This window comes from Schistocerca americana, chromosome X (genome assembly GCF_021461395.2).
Source record: "Schistocerca americana isolate TAMUIC-IGC-003095 chromosome X, iqSchAmer2.1, whole genome shotgun sequence".
NCBI classification, from domain to species: domain Eukaryota; kingdom Metazoa; phylum Arthropoda; class Insecta; order Orthoptera; family Acrididae; genus Schistocerca; species Schistocerca americana.
The window spans coordinates 604,375,356-604,393,269 of NC_060130.1; the positions used below are offsets into that span (position 1 = coordinate 604,375,356).

At 42.9% G+C, this 17,914-nt stretch overlaps 1 pseudogene; it reads right to left on the reverse strand.

The window, feature by feature from the left end:
* Positions 1–16,386: 16,386 nt before the first annotated feature.
* Positions 16,387–16,504, reverse strand: LOC124557518 (annotated as a pseudogene).
* Positions 16,505–17,914: the final 1,410 nt, after the last annotated feature.

Here is a 17,914-nt window from a genome sequence, read left to right on the forward strand (position 1 = left end):
TTTCGCGATCGAGAAGTCTCTTCAGCCTCAATGGGTGACTGTGTGGTGTGCAATGTCCAGTCACGGAATAATCGGTGCGATATTCCTTGATGGAACGGTGACTACCGAACGGTACATTTTGGAAGATTATTTCATCCCCATTATCCAAAGTGACCTTGATTTTGACAAGCTGTGGTTCATGCAAGACGAAGCTCTATCCCATCGAAGCAGGAGAGTGTTTGATGTCTTTTGGGAACCATATTCTGGCTCTAAAGTACCCAGAGGCCACTGGCATGGGTATCGATTGGCCGCCATATTCTCCGAATCTGATCACATGGGACTCTTTCCGTGGGGCTGTATATTAAAGACAAGGCGTACAGCAATAATTCCGAAACAATATCTGAGCTGAAAACAGCCATCACGAGGTCATCGACAGCATCGATGTTCCGACACTTCAGCGGGTTATGCAGAATTTCACTGTTCGTCTGCTCCACATCATCGCCAATGATAGCAGGCATATCGAACATATCATAACCTAATTCCGAATATCTGTGGTGACGTTTACGTGTTGCATAAAGTGTGTGCACACCATAGTTTGTAACTGATTTCCTTTTTTTCATATAGTTCAATAATTGTCACCCTGTATATACGTAAATGGGTACATCTATTTTTATAATATGTATGGATGAAAAACGCTTCTTTTTTATTTACGTATTTTCTGAGTCGAACCGTGTTTTCGGTTATTGAATGCTCCCGACAGTGCCACTTTATATTGATAGGATATTGAACTGGTGATACTCTCTAACAGCAGCCGGCGCAGCCAGCAGGTACAGTCTTCGACGACAAACTTCCGGGAACTACACCGGACACGCTGACCTTTCGCACGCTTTGCCAGGACTGGCTCTCCCGCTCAGCTATATTGACGTCAGCTGTTGCCTCGCTGGGCTAGTCAGCCACGCCCATATTCGCTCACGCTCTCCTATCGCTAATTCGGGAGGCGCATCGTTATCTTATTTCTCAATGTGTTGTATTGATGCAAGATCCTGTGGAAGCCTGTACGTAATATAACACTGACTACCCTCTGCCTCTACATGAAATTTATATTAGACGACATGTACTTGTTTGAAATGAACATCTGTTCTCTTTCTGTCGAAGAAACAATTTGTATTTGAAGGACCACATTCCTGTATATGCTTAAGAATACGTGCTTCACTCTGTAGTAAACTTTTTTAACGGCTCTCTACCGGTCCAAAATGACAAATTGTCAAGCCTCATTTGGAGGAGTACTCATAGTAAATTAGAATGAGACTGTAACTTACAAATATTCATAGAATTCAAACAATAATGTTAGCTCCCATAACCACAATTTTTTTCTGCGATATTCCCAAAATATTTTAGGAAAATAAGTTCTGGATGTCACCTTCCCTATATCCTTCCCATCATCAATAATCTTAAATTAGCAGCTTAAATGGTTCAAATGGCTCTGAGCACTATGAGACTTAACATCTGAGGTCATCAGTCCCCTAGAACTTAGAACTACTTAAACCTAACCATCACACACATCCATGCCCGAGGCAGGATTCGAACCTGCAACCGTAGCGGTCGCGCGGTTCCAGACTGCAGCGCCAGAGCCGCTCGGCCACACTGCCCGGCTTAGCAGCTTACATAGTCCTGTTATTGTTATTAGTATTATTATTGCCATCCCGATTTCTTTTGCTTATTATTATTATAGTTGTTCTGATTCACATGGTGTAGTGAGTTGTTACATGACCATGAGGCAATGTTACGAAAGTCCTATGAAATGAAAAATAAAATAAAGCAGTAATGTAAACAAATCTGCGAAGTCATTATGACCAGTCTTCTACCGTGGTGCAGAGTAAAGTGAGACTGGAGAATGGTAATCGTAGACTTCAGTTCCTTTTCGGCAATCCAGATATATGTTTTTCATGCTGCCCGTAAGTAAATTAACGGGGGTGATGGTATATTACCTTCTAAAAGGACCCGATGGACTTCATTCTCCAGCCGATGGCTGGTGTCAACGGAACGCAACGTACTAGTCGAGCAGAGACACCAATCCCATGCGGTCGCCGTGCCACAGTGGAGCGTGAGTTGCGTGGCTATCAGCCCTGTTAAATGTGTTCGCAACTGCACCCGCTGTCTGGCGGGGGTCCCTTCTTATCGGTTACACAATGCGGCGGTCGTTTGCTGCTGTAGTTTATCGTAGTCGACCACGTCCTCTCCTTCGGGCAGCAGTGCCTACGGTTCGCAACGCTCCCCATATACGTGAACCAATGTTGAGAGCAGTACCAAACGCCTCGGCTACGCTCTTTACACTTCGTCCTTCTTAGAGTTTACCGATGATTATTTCCCGATGAAGTCATTCAAATGCTGTCTCAGAGCCATGTTGTAATGAAGAATACCACCACGATGCACTGTTACTGCTTACTGATGTACACACACTCTCTTTTTCCCATTCCTTCAGCTGCCTCGATTCCGGAGCAGCTCCATCTGGCACCACAGCCACGCTGGTCTCACGCCATGTAACGTTCAACTTCCTTTTCACGACTAGGAGACCTCTGGCAACATGCTCCCGCATTTACGGTCACTCCCACTGAATAGTTAATATTTTACGTTACTTTATCTGTCTCGTCTTTAACTTTTGCAGAGCAGAATATATATTATGAATCTGAAATCCACTGACAAGATTTCGAAGATTATTTAAGGATATGTCCTAATTATTTTACTGTGACGGATCCGTGGTCTTCGGTGACTCGTTACACCGTATTTGTATGACGTTTGATTTATTAACGCCATTTTTCTTTGTATCCATATTGGTACGTGGATCCCTTTTCGTACCCTACTTACCCATCATATCTTAGATACCATAAAAGAGGAAGCGGCATGGAATTATGGTTGGTAGTCACAATTTATAATTAAGACAGTTTATTAACATTACGCCTTTTAAAGAATTTGACAATTACTTCACAAACACAGAAACTCAACGTACTCCGTACTCAAATAAACAATCCCTTAAGAGAAAGTTATAAAAAACGTAATGTGCCAGGCATTTACAGAAACCTTAAGCATAGCAATTATCAATTATTTCACATAGCCACTTCATCAAACTCCTTAAAACCAGTTATTACATTAAGATGGCCACACTTAACATTCTTCACTAAAATACCCTTATAAACTTACTATTTCAATACGTAAAAGAAGCACTTGTTAAAAGGTCAATTACAAACTTAACGCTGCCGGACACTAATACCCCTCGCTTTATTTTCCCATATTAAGAGAACAGAATTACTGACAAACTTCAGAAATTCAAACTTCCATATTGGATGTCCATCAGAATATATATAATGAAAACAGTTACCAATAAAGAGTGACTTAATGACACTTCGACACTAGTGCCAAGCTAAGATCCAATTACATAACATGATAGAACCACTTACATAAAAACTACAGCAGAAACACTGATCTTTAAAAATGGATGTTCACGTGCTCAGACGTGTTAATAAAAGACTACTAGAAAGAGCTGCGCAAGGATCTGAGCAGATGCTATGCAATTTAAAGTTTAGCCAGTTGCCAGTCGTTAATATTTAAGGAAACAGGTTCGTACTAGAACAGGTTACATACAGTGTGTATTTATATATCTACCAGCTTAGCCCGCCTTGGCGGAAGGAAGATAAATACTAAACTTCGGAAGGCGGTATGTGAACAACTCCCGGTAGTGGCCAGGTTCTTAAACAGTGCCAGACCTAGACCTCTGATGACATTTCACTCCCCGCCAAGGCGCTGGCACAATAAAAGGTTTTCGCGCGAATCACAAAGACATTCCAATAACTCTGTAACATAGAAACACTCGGCAAAACCTTTGACTCGATATATGGGTAAGTGTGTAAAGGAACACGTTACCCCATGGAGGTAAGAATAAGGGGAGATGGTGCTACGTATCCCAGCCGTACTACGTTTTGAAGCCATGGGGGCGTGGCTCGCTGCTATGACACTCTGACCAAAACATTGCCAGTGTGCTATAGCGCTGCGTGTATTACAGTCGCTAATTGCACCATATACGCATGTAACGTCATCAGATTGGTTGTTTCAAAGTTTTTGTTTAAAATAAAATCTCGTAAAGGTGAAATTCCGCGTTTCTTCTTATTAAAAATAGTTTTTAATGTAATATTACTAATAGCTAGTCTTCAATGTAAACGATACAATTTTGTTAATTCAGTAATAAACGTGTATCAAACACTAAATAATAGAAACTGAAAACTAAGTTAGCTATACCCTCCCTCCAAAGCCCCATAAATACATCTTGTTTGTAATGCGTACTGGGACATTTCAGTTACGTTACACTACTGGGAAACACTGTTCATTACCACCAATATTTACTGAAATACGGTACATAGAATGGCAAATCTACACAGTGTCCTGTTTAGGCCTATACTTTACCCCAGTTAATGTAGCGTTAGCTTTTAATTTGCTACATGATGAAGACAAAGTGAGTTACTCAACACTTCGATTATCGACGATATGTACGTATTATACTGAAATGTGAACTTGAAAACTAAGAATTTAATTCTTTGAATTAACATACCTTTTGCAAATGTTTTGGGTGTGTAGGAAAAACTGATGGTACAGCATTTTCTCGGAGCCTTACTGTTGAAAGGGAAGTTCGGTCTATGTCTTCTTCTCGGAAATGCTGAGAACATATAGTGCTCCATTTAGAAGCACGCCAATTCTTCCTCCTCACGGCATTCTCCCACAGAGCTTTCCGACTTTCATTTTTAGGAAATCTAAAATCATACGGGAGAAAAACACGCTATAGTACAAGTACCGATGTAGCTCACGTTCATTCACAATGAAGTTGTAAAATCACACTTAACGAGACAACTTACACATGAAATGTTATTCCCTTCGATTTCGCATCACAATCAGAACGATTCGTACATCCGAACACCACACAAGTCACCATAAAAGCGCAAAATCCTTCCAAAAGCGAGCGACAAACCTATGCACACAAGCTTACAGCAGCAATGTTTTGGTCGGATTGAGATGGCTACCCTCGGCTTCACATGGCTTCGCAGCTGTGACGTCACGGCGTCTCCCTCTATTCTTACCTCCATGCGTTACCCTACGGACAAATTTGCAACTTTGACCTTAAGCATTTTACGCATGGACAACTGTATTAACAGAGTGCAGGCTTTGAAAACGCCAACACAAAATTATTTGATTACAAGAAACACAGAGTACTAGTAAAACTTCTGAGAAAACTTTCAAATAACGGCCACCATTTAACTAGGCCAACTGAACTCTTCCACACCATCTTACAGCTCGATTATGAAAGTCTCACCATGATAATAAGATTTAAATGGCTCTGAGAGGGTCCGTCACCAAAACACAATTACGACCACTTACTTCATATCACGTACACAATACGAAGGAGCGGGTTCTACAGCTTCACCGCTCCACTTCAAATTTTGTTCCCAGCGAAGTCACAGAACTTGGATCTCCAAGCTGCCCATGTCGCCAAAATGCCCGACCAATTTCACACCACAACATATAATGATCATCACGCTCGTTCGGGAGCCTTTGACACTCGTCTCCCGGCGAATTTCTCGAGTTCTCGAGGGTTACCCGTCGAAGGCTCACAAACCAATCCCTTCGCCCGCCAACCCGGAAGATAAGAGACGCGAAAAGCAAAGATGGCTTAGCTCGACCACAATCGATCTCAACGATACATGAACAAAATAACACTGGCGCCAGCTCACCACGGCCCACGTATTCCACTGAAAATATTAGCACAACACAGCAAACATTTACGGTATACGCTCTCTGATTTAGAAACAAACTTGTTTCATTCACTCACGGTACTTGCTGTTGATAGAAGTAATGCCCACCTGACTCTTTGTTCTCAAGTTTTCGTTCAGTATTGCTCGGTTATGTCTGTGGTTTGTTTTTGTGGCCGTGTTGGCTGCACTTTAACAGTGCTGCTCACCAGCACGGGTAGGTTTACTGACGAAGAGTTGGCCGTTGTGAACCACAAGTATGGAATCACTGAATGTAATGGAAGTGCGGCACAACTACACTGAGCTGTTCTCACAACAACGGAAACCAGACCACGGCTCTTCTGTATGTGAGACAACTCTTTTGTGAAATTTGGCTGTAAGAGAACTTTGTGACGCATAGTATCAGAATCCCTGCTTTGTCCGAGACCTTCGAACACTGGTGAAAGTTAAGCGGAAGGAGAGATCGAGTGGGAATCGAGGGACCGACCGGAGTCACCGTCTACGGGCCTGGAATGGAACTGGTCAGTCTCAGTGGCACTCAGGTGGCCGAAACCAGTTGGACAGCTGCAACGCGAACTTCGGTCTTGTTTGGAAAAGGCTGTCGAAAGCGTATCTCGCGTTTAGACGTGGGGCTAGACATATACGGCAAGCATCAGCTAGAGATCCAGTTTTAAAAAAGGGACCAAGGACTGACATAGCTGCGAATTTCTGGAACATACTGAACTAGATAGGATCAGCACCACAGGTATCCGTAACTGGAGTGAACAGTCAGAATACACAACTGCGAAGCGCAAGAATAAAGAAAACTGATAAACCCCACAAAAAAGCTCTAAAGATTGTAGAAAAAGAAAGTATTTGGTGGGAGCAGATTATCAGTAAGACATGAGAGGTCCACCTATCAGAATAAGCAGTCCATTGATAGACCAAACGTCGATTTTTTTATTTAGGAGGTGCCACTCATATAAGACACATGCATTCCTGGACGGTAGTAGAAACACCACTACAAAATATCAGCTCCGAGTTTTAGAATTATAGCGTCGTAGAAGTAGTTTTTTTGTTGTACCGTCATTACTTTTGTTCTTTCTTACTTCCACATATTCTGGCTGCAAAGTGAAAAGATCTTACTTCGGGACAGATGGATTGTTGTTGTATTTCACTCTAGTCCACCAAGAGATATATTTATAACTGTTTCTTACAGTAACTCTTTTTGGTAGAAACTGCTGTCAGTGAAAATCGTTTTAAAATTCCCGGGCGAGATTTTAGGACGTTATAGTCGTCGTCGTTAGCCTGTAACATGTTTCTGATGTGGTAAATATCCTACATGCTTGCATTCCATGTCTGTTATTTTCATTAGCAGAGGTGACGAAAATTCAGTTCTTTTCCTCATTAACAATGCCCTCCGGAAGAATCTTACCCACTGGTAGCTACCTGATCTTGCGCCGTTCTTTGGTATTTTTGGATTTTCAAGTGGCAGAAACTATCTGATTTCTGGGGGCGAAACGCGTTTGAATTCGCCTCTTTTGGATCTTCAATACAATCAACGGAAATTACTATACAGGGTGTTATAAAAAGGTACGGCCAAACTTTCAGCAAACATTCCTCACACACAAATAAAGAAAAGATGTTATGTGGACATGTGTCCGGAAACGCTTAATTTCCATGTTGGAGCTCATTTTAGTTTCGTCAGTATGTACTGTACTTCCTCGATTCAACGCCAGCTGGCCCAATTGAAGGAGGGTAATGTTGACTTCGGTGCTTGTGTTGACATGCGACTCATTGCTCTACAGAACTAGCATCAAGCACATCAGTACGTAGCATCAACAGGTTAGTGTTCACCACGAACGTGGTTTTGCAGTCAGTGCAATGTTTACAAATGCGGAGTTGGCAGATGCCCATTTGATGTATGGATTAGCACGGGGCAATAGCCGTGGCGCGGTACGTTTGTATCCAGACAGATTTCCAGAACGAAGGTGTCCCGACAGGAAGACGTTCGAAGCAATTGATCGGCGTCTTAGGGAGCGCGGAACATTCCAGCCTATGACTCGCGACTGGGGAAGACCTAGAACGACGAGGACACCTGCAATGGACGAGGCAATTCTTCGTCCAGTTGACGATAACCCTAATGCCAGCGTCAGAGAATTTGCTGCTGTACAAGGTAACGTTGACCACGTCACGGTATGGAGAGTGCTACGGGAGAACCAGTTGTTTCCGCACCATGTACAGCGTGTGCAGGCACTATCAGGAGCCTCCCCGAAGATCAGGACAACGATTGGGCGTACCCTGGGCAACGTTAGGCCTGTGCCTAACGGCCAATCCTTTCAACACCAAGACACCACAAAAAGGCTTTTATCAAAGCCAGCGCTAAATATAATGTCCATAAACAGTGAAGGGCTCTCTCATGAGAAAGAAGTGCTACTTGCTGTAGCATGTAAAACTCACAACTGTGATCTCTTACTAATCCAAGAGACCCACAATGGCCCCATAAATAGAAGACCAAAGATCCACTGAATGAAATTAGTAATTGAAAGACCACACGAGCAATATGGCAGCGCAATCTTCGCCAAAATGGGCCTAGGTATTATATCTGCAGAACTGACATCTCAAGAAGACATCGAAATCTTGACTGTAGAGTTACAGTCCTGCACTGTGACGTCTATATATAAGCCACCGAGCAGGGAGTTCAGATTCAGTGAGCCAACCGACTTCAACTCACAACCAACGAAAATAGTAATGGGCGACTTCAACTGTCATGGATCATCCTGGGGTACAGGCACACAGACAAAAGTGGGGACGACCTAGAAACCTGGGCAGACTCAACTGGCCTTAAATTAATACACGACCCCAAACTTCCATATTCCTTCAACAGCAGCAGGTGGAACCGTGGATACAATCCAGATAACATCTTTGTCAGCGAAAACGTAGCACATCAAACCAGGAAGGATGTGGGAGAACCCCTCCCACATACACAGCACCGAGCTATATTATGTCTGGTTGAAGCAGTTGTTAAACCAGCAACCACCCATTTCCAAAGACGTTTTAATTTTAAACGTTCCCTATGGGACAAATTCTCTGAAGAACTTGACAAAGAGGTGCAGAACCTTGATGCTAGCCCGGAAAAATATGACACTTTCATTGAATTAGTTAAAACTGTCTCCCGAAGAAATATCCCCCGAGGCTGCAGAACTAGTTATATCCCTGGACTTGACGGAAACTCAAAGGTTCTTCTGGAACATTATCAACAGCTCTTCCAGGAAAACCCTTTTTCAGAGGAAACAACTATGGCGGGAGAAGAACTCCTCCAGGCCATATCAGCCTCAAGAACAATGAAATGGTGTAGTCTAATCACAAACCTAGACATGAAACAGAATAGCCGAAAGGCCTGGCAACTTCTTAAAAACATCAATAATGACCCCTCATCTAATACACAAAATTTGTATAAGGTCACACCAAATCAAATAGCAAATCAACTTCTACTTAATGGTAAAACCAACAGGAAGCACCCAAGAAAAACTACCGAGAGGCACTTAAGAAAAAGACCACCTAGGCACCCCATTTACTCTGAAAGAATTAGAAGATTCCATCTCCATAATGAAAATTAATAAAGCCGCTGGCCTAGATGATCTACGCCCAGAACAAATAAAAGTGTTCAGACCTGTTACCAGACGGTGGTTACTAGATATGATGAACAAATGTGTTCTTGAAATGAAAATCCCCAAGACTTGGCGGAAGGCAAATATAGTAGCTATACCAAAACCTGGAAAAAAAACCCACAGACCCTAAAAATTTTCGGCCTATCTCCCTGCTTTGTCAGCTCTATACAGTCTTAGAAAGAATGATCCTTAACCGCATCTCAGAACATGTAGACAAGAATATAATTAAAGAGCAAGCAGGATTCCGCCCAGGAAGGTCATGCTGTGGACAAATCCTCAACCTTACACAGTACATAGTAGATGGATACGAGCGGAAACAAATTACAGGTGCAGCCTTTATCGACCTTACAGCAGCTTACGACACCATAAACCACAGTAAGTTAATATCAAAAATATATAACACCACAAAAGACTACCGACTGGCGCAATTCATCCAGTGCCTGTTGCAGAATAGACGGTATTTTGTCACGCTGGAGTCGAAGAAGAGCCGATGGCGGACCCAGAAAAACGGCCTACCTCAAGGTAGCGTCCTCGCCCCATTGCTGTATAATATTTACACCAGTGACCAACCGATCAGCATGGACGCTCGCTCCTTCATCTATGCAGACGATACAGTCGTTGCACCCAGGGAAAAACCTTTGAAGAGGTAGAAAGTAAATTAACTTTAGCGATTGAAAAGCTGGGTGACTATTATGATAATAACCACCTCAAGCCAAACCCAGCAAAAGCCCAGGTTTGTGCTTTTCACCTACGTAATAAGGAAGCAAGGAGGAAACTCAACATAGCTGGAAGGGACCACATCTATCTCACTGCGATACACCAAAATATCTTGGGATTAAACTTGACCGTGCTCTCACCTACAAGGAACACTGTTTGGCCACAAAGATGAAAGTGAGTGCCAGGAACATCATCATCCGCAAGCTAACAAATAGCAGATGGGGAGCGCAACCTACAGTTCTCCGCACGTCAGCTTTAGCTTTATGCTTCTCCACTGCGGAGTACTCGGCACCCGTTTGGCAAAATTCCACCCACGCTGAACAAGTAAATATAGCATTGAATGAGACTGGACGCATCGTGACAGGATGCCTCCGCCCAACTCCCACAAAGCAGCTGTACCACCTCATGGGCATAGCCCAGCCAGACATCAGAAGGAGGACTGCCGCAGAAATCGAGAAACATAAACAGGAGACAGATCCCAGGCATCCAATGTTCGGTTACAATCTTCAACCTCGCCGACTTAAATCAAGGAAGAGTTTCCTACGAACAACTGAAGCAACTCTTTTATCGCCTAGAGCACGACGAGAAGAGCTGTGGTACAATGTGGACCCAGGAAGACCAGGGAATAGCCCCAGGGAAGAACCCACAGCTGGCTCTGAACTCACATATACGACCTGGAAAGCCCTGAACAGACTACGAACAGGCGTATCAAGATGCAGAGCAAACTTGGAAAAATGGGGCTACATCAGTGCAGACGAGCCCTGCGAGTGTGGAGAACAGCAAGACCCACAACACCTACTGGTCTGCAGGAAACTAAACAACCCGTGTTCGACTCAAGACCTATCTGAAGCAAATCACATGGCTATTCAAGCTGCAGTGTATTGGGCTTCACGTGGGATATGAAAATCGCTCTGTTTCGCATCCTTAGCGCTTATCATTATATGTTACATACTTTTCTATATTATTGTAGTTAATTTACCTTATAACCATGTATTATTGTATTATAACTGCTTCTCTTGCATTGTAATATAATTTTTTTTGAAAAATGGTGATGTCTTGGATACGATAAATTAATAAATCAGCAGATGATTGGCCTCCACGGGTACACTTCTGCGAATGGTTCATCCAACAATGTGTCAATACTTATTTCAGGGCAAATGTTTTCTTTACGGATGAGGCTTCATTCCAACGTGATCACATTGTAAATTTTCACAATCAACATGTGTGGACTGACGAGAATCCGCACGCAATTGTGCAATCACTTCAACACAGATTTTCTGTGAACGTTTCGGCAGGCATTGTTGGTGATGTCTTGATTGGGCCCCATGTTCTTCCACCTACGCTCAATGGAGCACGTTATCATGATTTCACACGGGATACTCTACCTGTGCTGCTAGACCATGTGCCTTTACAAGTACGACACAACATGTGGTTCATGCACGATGGAGCTCCTGCACATTTCAGTCGAAGTGTTCGTACGCTTCTCAACAACAGATTCGGTGACCGATGGAATGGTAGAGGCGGACCAATTCCATGGCCTCCACGCTCTCCTGACCTCAAACCTCTTGACTTTCGTTTATGGGGGCATTCGAAAGCTCTTGTCTACGCAACCCCGGTACCAAAAGTAGAGAATCTTCGTGCTCGTATTGTGGACGGCTGTGATACAATACGCCATTCTCCAGGGCTGCATCAGCGCATCGGGGATTCCAGGCGACGGATGGTGGATGCATGTATCCTCGCTAACGGAGGACATTTTGAACATTTCCTGTAACAAAGTGTGTGAAGTCACGCTGGTACGTTCTGTTGCTGTGTGTTTCCATTCCATGATTAATGTGATTTGAAGAGAAGTAATAAAATGAGCTCTAATATGGAAAGTAAGCGTTTCCGGACACATGTCCACATAACATATTTTCTTTCTTTGTGTGTGAGGAATGTTTCCTGAATGTTTGGCCGTACCTTTTTGTAACACCGAGTATAACCATTTGCAAAGACCGATACATCTGTTACTAATACAGCTGTGAGAAGAATCTTCCTCACAGTCCATGTTGTTGAAAACAGAATTACGATATTGTGAACTGGTTGCGGAAATATTTGAGGTGAACAACTTCGCTGAATCACCCTGTATGTACCTTGTGCTACTCCTAAGTTGCATCTAGCCCATTTTATCTGGAATATCAGCAGATATTTGTAGTTCCCTTTTCCCATTGTTTAGGCTGATTGCACCGTATGGTGGATTGCGGAGTATGTATGTAGATGTAGATTCCATCTACACACTGCAAAATCGAAATATCTTCCTAAATAAGAGGGAAAATGAGCTTTACGGCTGTTAGGAGATACACTCGACATGTTCGTGGTGAGACTGATGAGTCAGGACAACCAAAATACATCCAGAACCAATAATGTATCGAGATAGGGTTTTCACTAAGCTAAAGCAGACAATGAGGTAAATTTTCGGACATTACATAATTTCTTTTAAACAGAGCTGTGAACTTTTTGAGCGAAATTGGAAATAGCCTTCGAAGAAGGCATCAGCGACATAACGTGTGTGGAACTAGATTAGATAGTAACAAAATAATATTGCCAAAAACCATTGTTCCGCCGTCTGGGGAAGAGGTCGGAACCATGTCTAGGCTGCTGTAACTAGGTAAGCAATCAAGTAATTCACATATTTTCGTTTGGTTCCTATGCACTTGACGCCCGTCAGTCTGTGCTACGATGTAGTAGCGACATTCAGTGTTTCACAAAGACTACGATTGTCTAAAAAGTAGATATGCTGAAAGGTGTCCTTATGGTACGAAGCCCGCTCGAGCCTGTCTTTGCAAACACTACATACAAATTTCAAGGAACTTGAAGTGTAAAGTATAAAAATGCCAACTGGTTAGAGGAATAAAACTAACACCTTAGCAACGGTAACACACCGTTCACCTGTACTACGAAGCAGCTCTAAAGTGTAAGTGGGGTCAGCAAAAGGAATATTCTGCGAATACTTCATTCCAGTGCATTTCACTCTTTCCACATTTCACTCCATCGGCAGTTTCACGGCAACGACTTTCAAATTCGGTTACTGGTCTACAGATTGTGTTTACGAAAACAGCAAAGGAATGCCGTATTTCTATGCAAGATTCTGTTCACTGATGAGGTACCGTTTACGAACCATGGGCAAATCAATCTTCACAGCATCTACCACTGATCACAGTTGAAAATCCACGGTGACTGTGAGAAGTGCATAAAGATAGATCTTCGTCTGTCAACGTGTGGTTTGGGAGTTTCAAGAATCACTTCATTCGTCCTTGGTCCACTCATGGGACTCTAAACAGCCTTAAGTATCTATGGACCATGCTCAAGGGCAGCATTTTAAATATTTAGTACTAAATCATAATGCAAACATGCGAATCGTACCCGAGTTACGTGTTTACTTATATTTGGTACACGTGAGCAATTGTTTGATATACCTCTTCTTCTGATGGCGGGACAGTAGTCAGCGGCGCAGTTATTTTGCAACTCTTTGATAACGTTCCACACATTTTATGTCGTCGCAGTAGCTGTCTTACCATACACACACACACACACACACACACTTACTGTTTATAACGAGGTCACGTCTATTATATCACTTCTCCTTTTGTGGCTGTACCAGTAAATTATTTATCTTGCGGCGCAATTTACAGTGAGGTGACAAAAATCATGGGATGCCTCCTAACTTCGTGTCGGACCTCCATTTTCCCAGCGTAGCGCAACAACTAGACGTGGCGTGGATTCAACAAGTCCTTGGAAGACCCTTGCAGAAATATTGAACCATGCTGCCTCTATAGCCGTCCATAACTGCAAAAGGGTTTTGCGCACGAAGAAACCTCTCGATTTTAACCCATAAATGTTCGATGGGGCTTATGAAAGGCGATCCGGGTGGTCAAGTCATCCGCTCTAACTGTCCAGAATGTTCTTCAAGCTAATCGCGAACCGTTATGGCCTGATGACAGGGTGCACTGTCATCCATAAAAATTCCGCCGTTGTTTGGGGGCATGAAGTCCATGAAGGGGTGCAATTCGTTTCCAATTAGGCGAAAATAACCATTTCCTGTCAGTGATCGGTTCAGTTGGACGAGAGGACCCAGTCCATTCAATGTAAACACAGCCCACGCCATCATGGAGCCACGACAAGTTAGCCAGTGCCCTGTCAGCAACTTGGGTCTATGGCTTCGCGATGTCTGCTACCATAGCCGATTAACGCCACATTTTGCTGCACTGTTCTAACGGATACGTTCGTCGTACGTCCCACATTTACGCCTTCGGTTATTTCACGCAATGTTGTTTGTCTGAAACCACCGCAACTCTACGCATACGTCGCTGCTCTCACTCGTTAAATGAAGGCCGTCAGCCACGGCGTTGTCCACGGTGAGAGGTAATTCCCTAAGTTCTCGGCACACTCGTGACAAGGTGGTTCTCGGATTATTGAATTACCTTTTATACGCGATACTACCGCCATCTGTATATGTACATATACGTCACCTCAGTGTATGTGCCCGCATCTCGTGGTCGTGCGGTAGCGTTCCCGCTTCCCACGCCCGGGTTCCCGGGTTCGATTCCCGGCGGGGTCAGGGATTTTCTCTGCCTCGTGATGGCTGGGTGTTGTGTGCTGTCCTTAGGTTAGTTAGGTTTAATTAGTTCTAAGTTCTAGGCGACTGATGACCTCAGCAGTTGAGTCGCATGGTGCTCAGAGCCATTTGAACCATTTTTTTTTCAGTGTATGTCAGCAACTACTCTGGTTTTCAAATGCGTCTTTTTCTGATAGCTAAGCACCATCCTGGTATTCGGGTTAATCGATGAAAGACAAACGCGATAAGCCAAAATCAAGATAACGTGAAGCGAATTTCCAGTTCACTGCTGCCAATGTCTTAAAACTAGAGTAGCCGGCCGCGGTGGCCGAGCGGTTCTAGGCGCTTCAGTCCGGAACCGCGCGCCTGCAACGGTCGCAGGTTCGAATCCTGCCTCGGGCACGGATGTGTGTGATGTCCTTAGGTTAGTTAGGTTTAAGTAGTTTCTAAGTCTAGGGGACTGATGACCTCCGATGTTAAGTCCCATAGTGCTTAGAGCCATTTGATTTAAAACTAGAGTGCGAGAAATTTGGCAGACACAATGAACGGTGTGTTATAGAATAGTCATCATGCTTCCCAGACCACCTTAGCTGAATTCCAGCCTTTTGGTACTGAGAGTTATCTTGCTGTACGATGATACTGTAGGATGGATGCGACACGAGGCAGTACTTACGTAATCCGCAACTTGCAAGCAGATGCTATGACAAGAACAGCTCCATCAAGGCCAAGGATACTCCACCCTATAATATTCTGCTGTGATCTCCGGCTCGTGTGCATCCCGTATTGAATGAGTCGAGGCGTGTTCTTGGAAGAAGCATATACTATTTATTTATTTATTTATTTATTTACACGCTTAGTTCTGTAGGATCTAATTGAGAAGCCAGTCTCCATGGTCATGGAACGAGTCCGTATATGAAATTACATCAGAAAAATCAACAGCAAATAAAATAAAATTTACATGAATCCTATGCAGGCTGCTGCTGAATATATATTAGCATAATCAACAATACAACACAAAAATTTTCTGAAATTTTTTCCAGGAACTCCTCGTAAGAATAGAAGGAGTGAGCCATAAGGAAAATCTTCAATTTAGACTTGAAAGTTCGAGGACTACTGCTTAGATTTTTTAAGTCTTGCGGCAGCTTATTGAAAATGGATGCAGCAGAACACTGTATGCCTTTCTGCACAAGAGTGAAGTAGGTGAGATCAAATTGCAGATTCGATTTCTGACTTGTATTAACTGAGTGAAAGCTGCTAATTCTTGATAATAAGCTTATATTGTTAACAGGAAACAACATTAAAGAAAATATATATTTAACTTCGTGAACCTGGACTACAACTTACTCGAACTGCTTGTTTCTGAGCAAAAAAAACACACCCAGAAAGGTAATTTGGCATATTAAGTTTGAAGTGAATATCTTCGAAAGGATATGTAAAAATGCTTCTCACATAAAACTCCGTCCGAACAGGCCTTGGAAAGCCCAACGGTACCGACCGGCCGCCGTGTCATCCCCAGCCCACAGGCGTCACTGGATGTGGATATGGAGGGGCATATGTTCCGCACACCGCTCTCCCGGCCATATGTCAGTTTACGAGACCGGAGCCGCTACTTCTCGATCAAGTAGCTCCTCAATTTGCCTCACAAGGGCTGGGTGCTTGCCAACAGCGCTCAGCAGACCGGATGGTCACCCATCCAAGTGCTAGCCCAGCCCGACAGCGCTTAACTTCGGTGATCTGGCGGGAACCAGTGCTACCACTGCGGCAATGCCGTTGGCCTTCTCATATAAAAGTTAATATTAATTAACGTTCTTGAAAAATGTATAATCGAATTTTGTAGCGATTTGAAATTTTTGCAAAATACCCCATCTCTATTAGTTAATTTTGAAAAATGAAAACTGTTGGTGCGACATATATTAAAAAAGCTTACAAGCTACATGCAACCATCTGCAAGAATGCTGGTTTCTGAAATACCATATTATCGAAACAAGCTGCGCACAATGTGCTGTCATATTATTTCCAACACACCTAATTAAAATATCTGAACATTCATTATTAGTCTAGTTATTTATTTTACTTATATTTGTTTTACGTTTTAAATTGTCATATTACGTTCTGCATTCATTTTTATTTTTTAATTTACCGTTTCACATCCCAGTATTTTGTTACTTGAAAATAATTAGTAACTCATTATTATGATACAAAATCATTACAATAATGATCATCTGTAAATAAACGCTTAAAACATAACGTTTTCATACGCCACTCATATAAAATGAATGGCATTTCTTTACATAATATACACGAATCTGTATAAAACAACATAAAACACAATTCAGCTTGATTTTAGATAGTAGCGGGTGACACACTAAATATCCTGACTTGTAGCAGGCATGTTTCAATACATTGGTAATCCTTGCTGCAGAGAACTAAATATGCACTATTGACTGCAGCTTGATTATATTGCTTCTCAGATGGAGATTGTCATCATAATCATTCAACAGAACTAGATCTGAAAATCTCCTCGCAAAGTTATTCCAGCATCGAAAGCCGTATACATCTCACGACTGTACCTGTGCCGTCAAGCCCTTTGGTATCACCAGATGAACAACTTCCTTGTCCTCACAAACGATGCTCTACACTGTTCAAATGGCTCTGAGCACTATGCGACTTAACTTCTGAGGTCATCAGTCGCCTAGAACTTAGAACTAATTAAACCTAACTAACCTAAGGACATCACACACATCCATGCCCGAGGCAGGATTCGAACCTGCGACCGTAGCGGTCGCTCGCTCCAGACTGTAGCGCCTAGAACCGCACGGTCACTCCGGCCGGCTCTACACTGTTCTTTCACAGTGACAGTCCCCATCTAACAATAATAAAGGTTTTTCTCAATCGCTCGGAAAGAAACACATCTTTCAAATACACTGCCGCGAAAAAAATTAGTACACCTGGAAAGACGACGTCAACTTTGATGCGATGACGGCATATATCACCTGGGGGATAGTAGATACACTGATAATGGTTTCAACGTCGTCGGCCAACAGATAGCGTTGTGGAATAGATTTTTGTTAACAGAAAGAGTTACATAACTATATACAGCAAAAGAGCACAATAGCAAAAATATGATATTTATAAATAATCTTTAGTCATGAAGAGGCAGATGCTGGGAGTGTTAGTTACAGTCA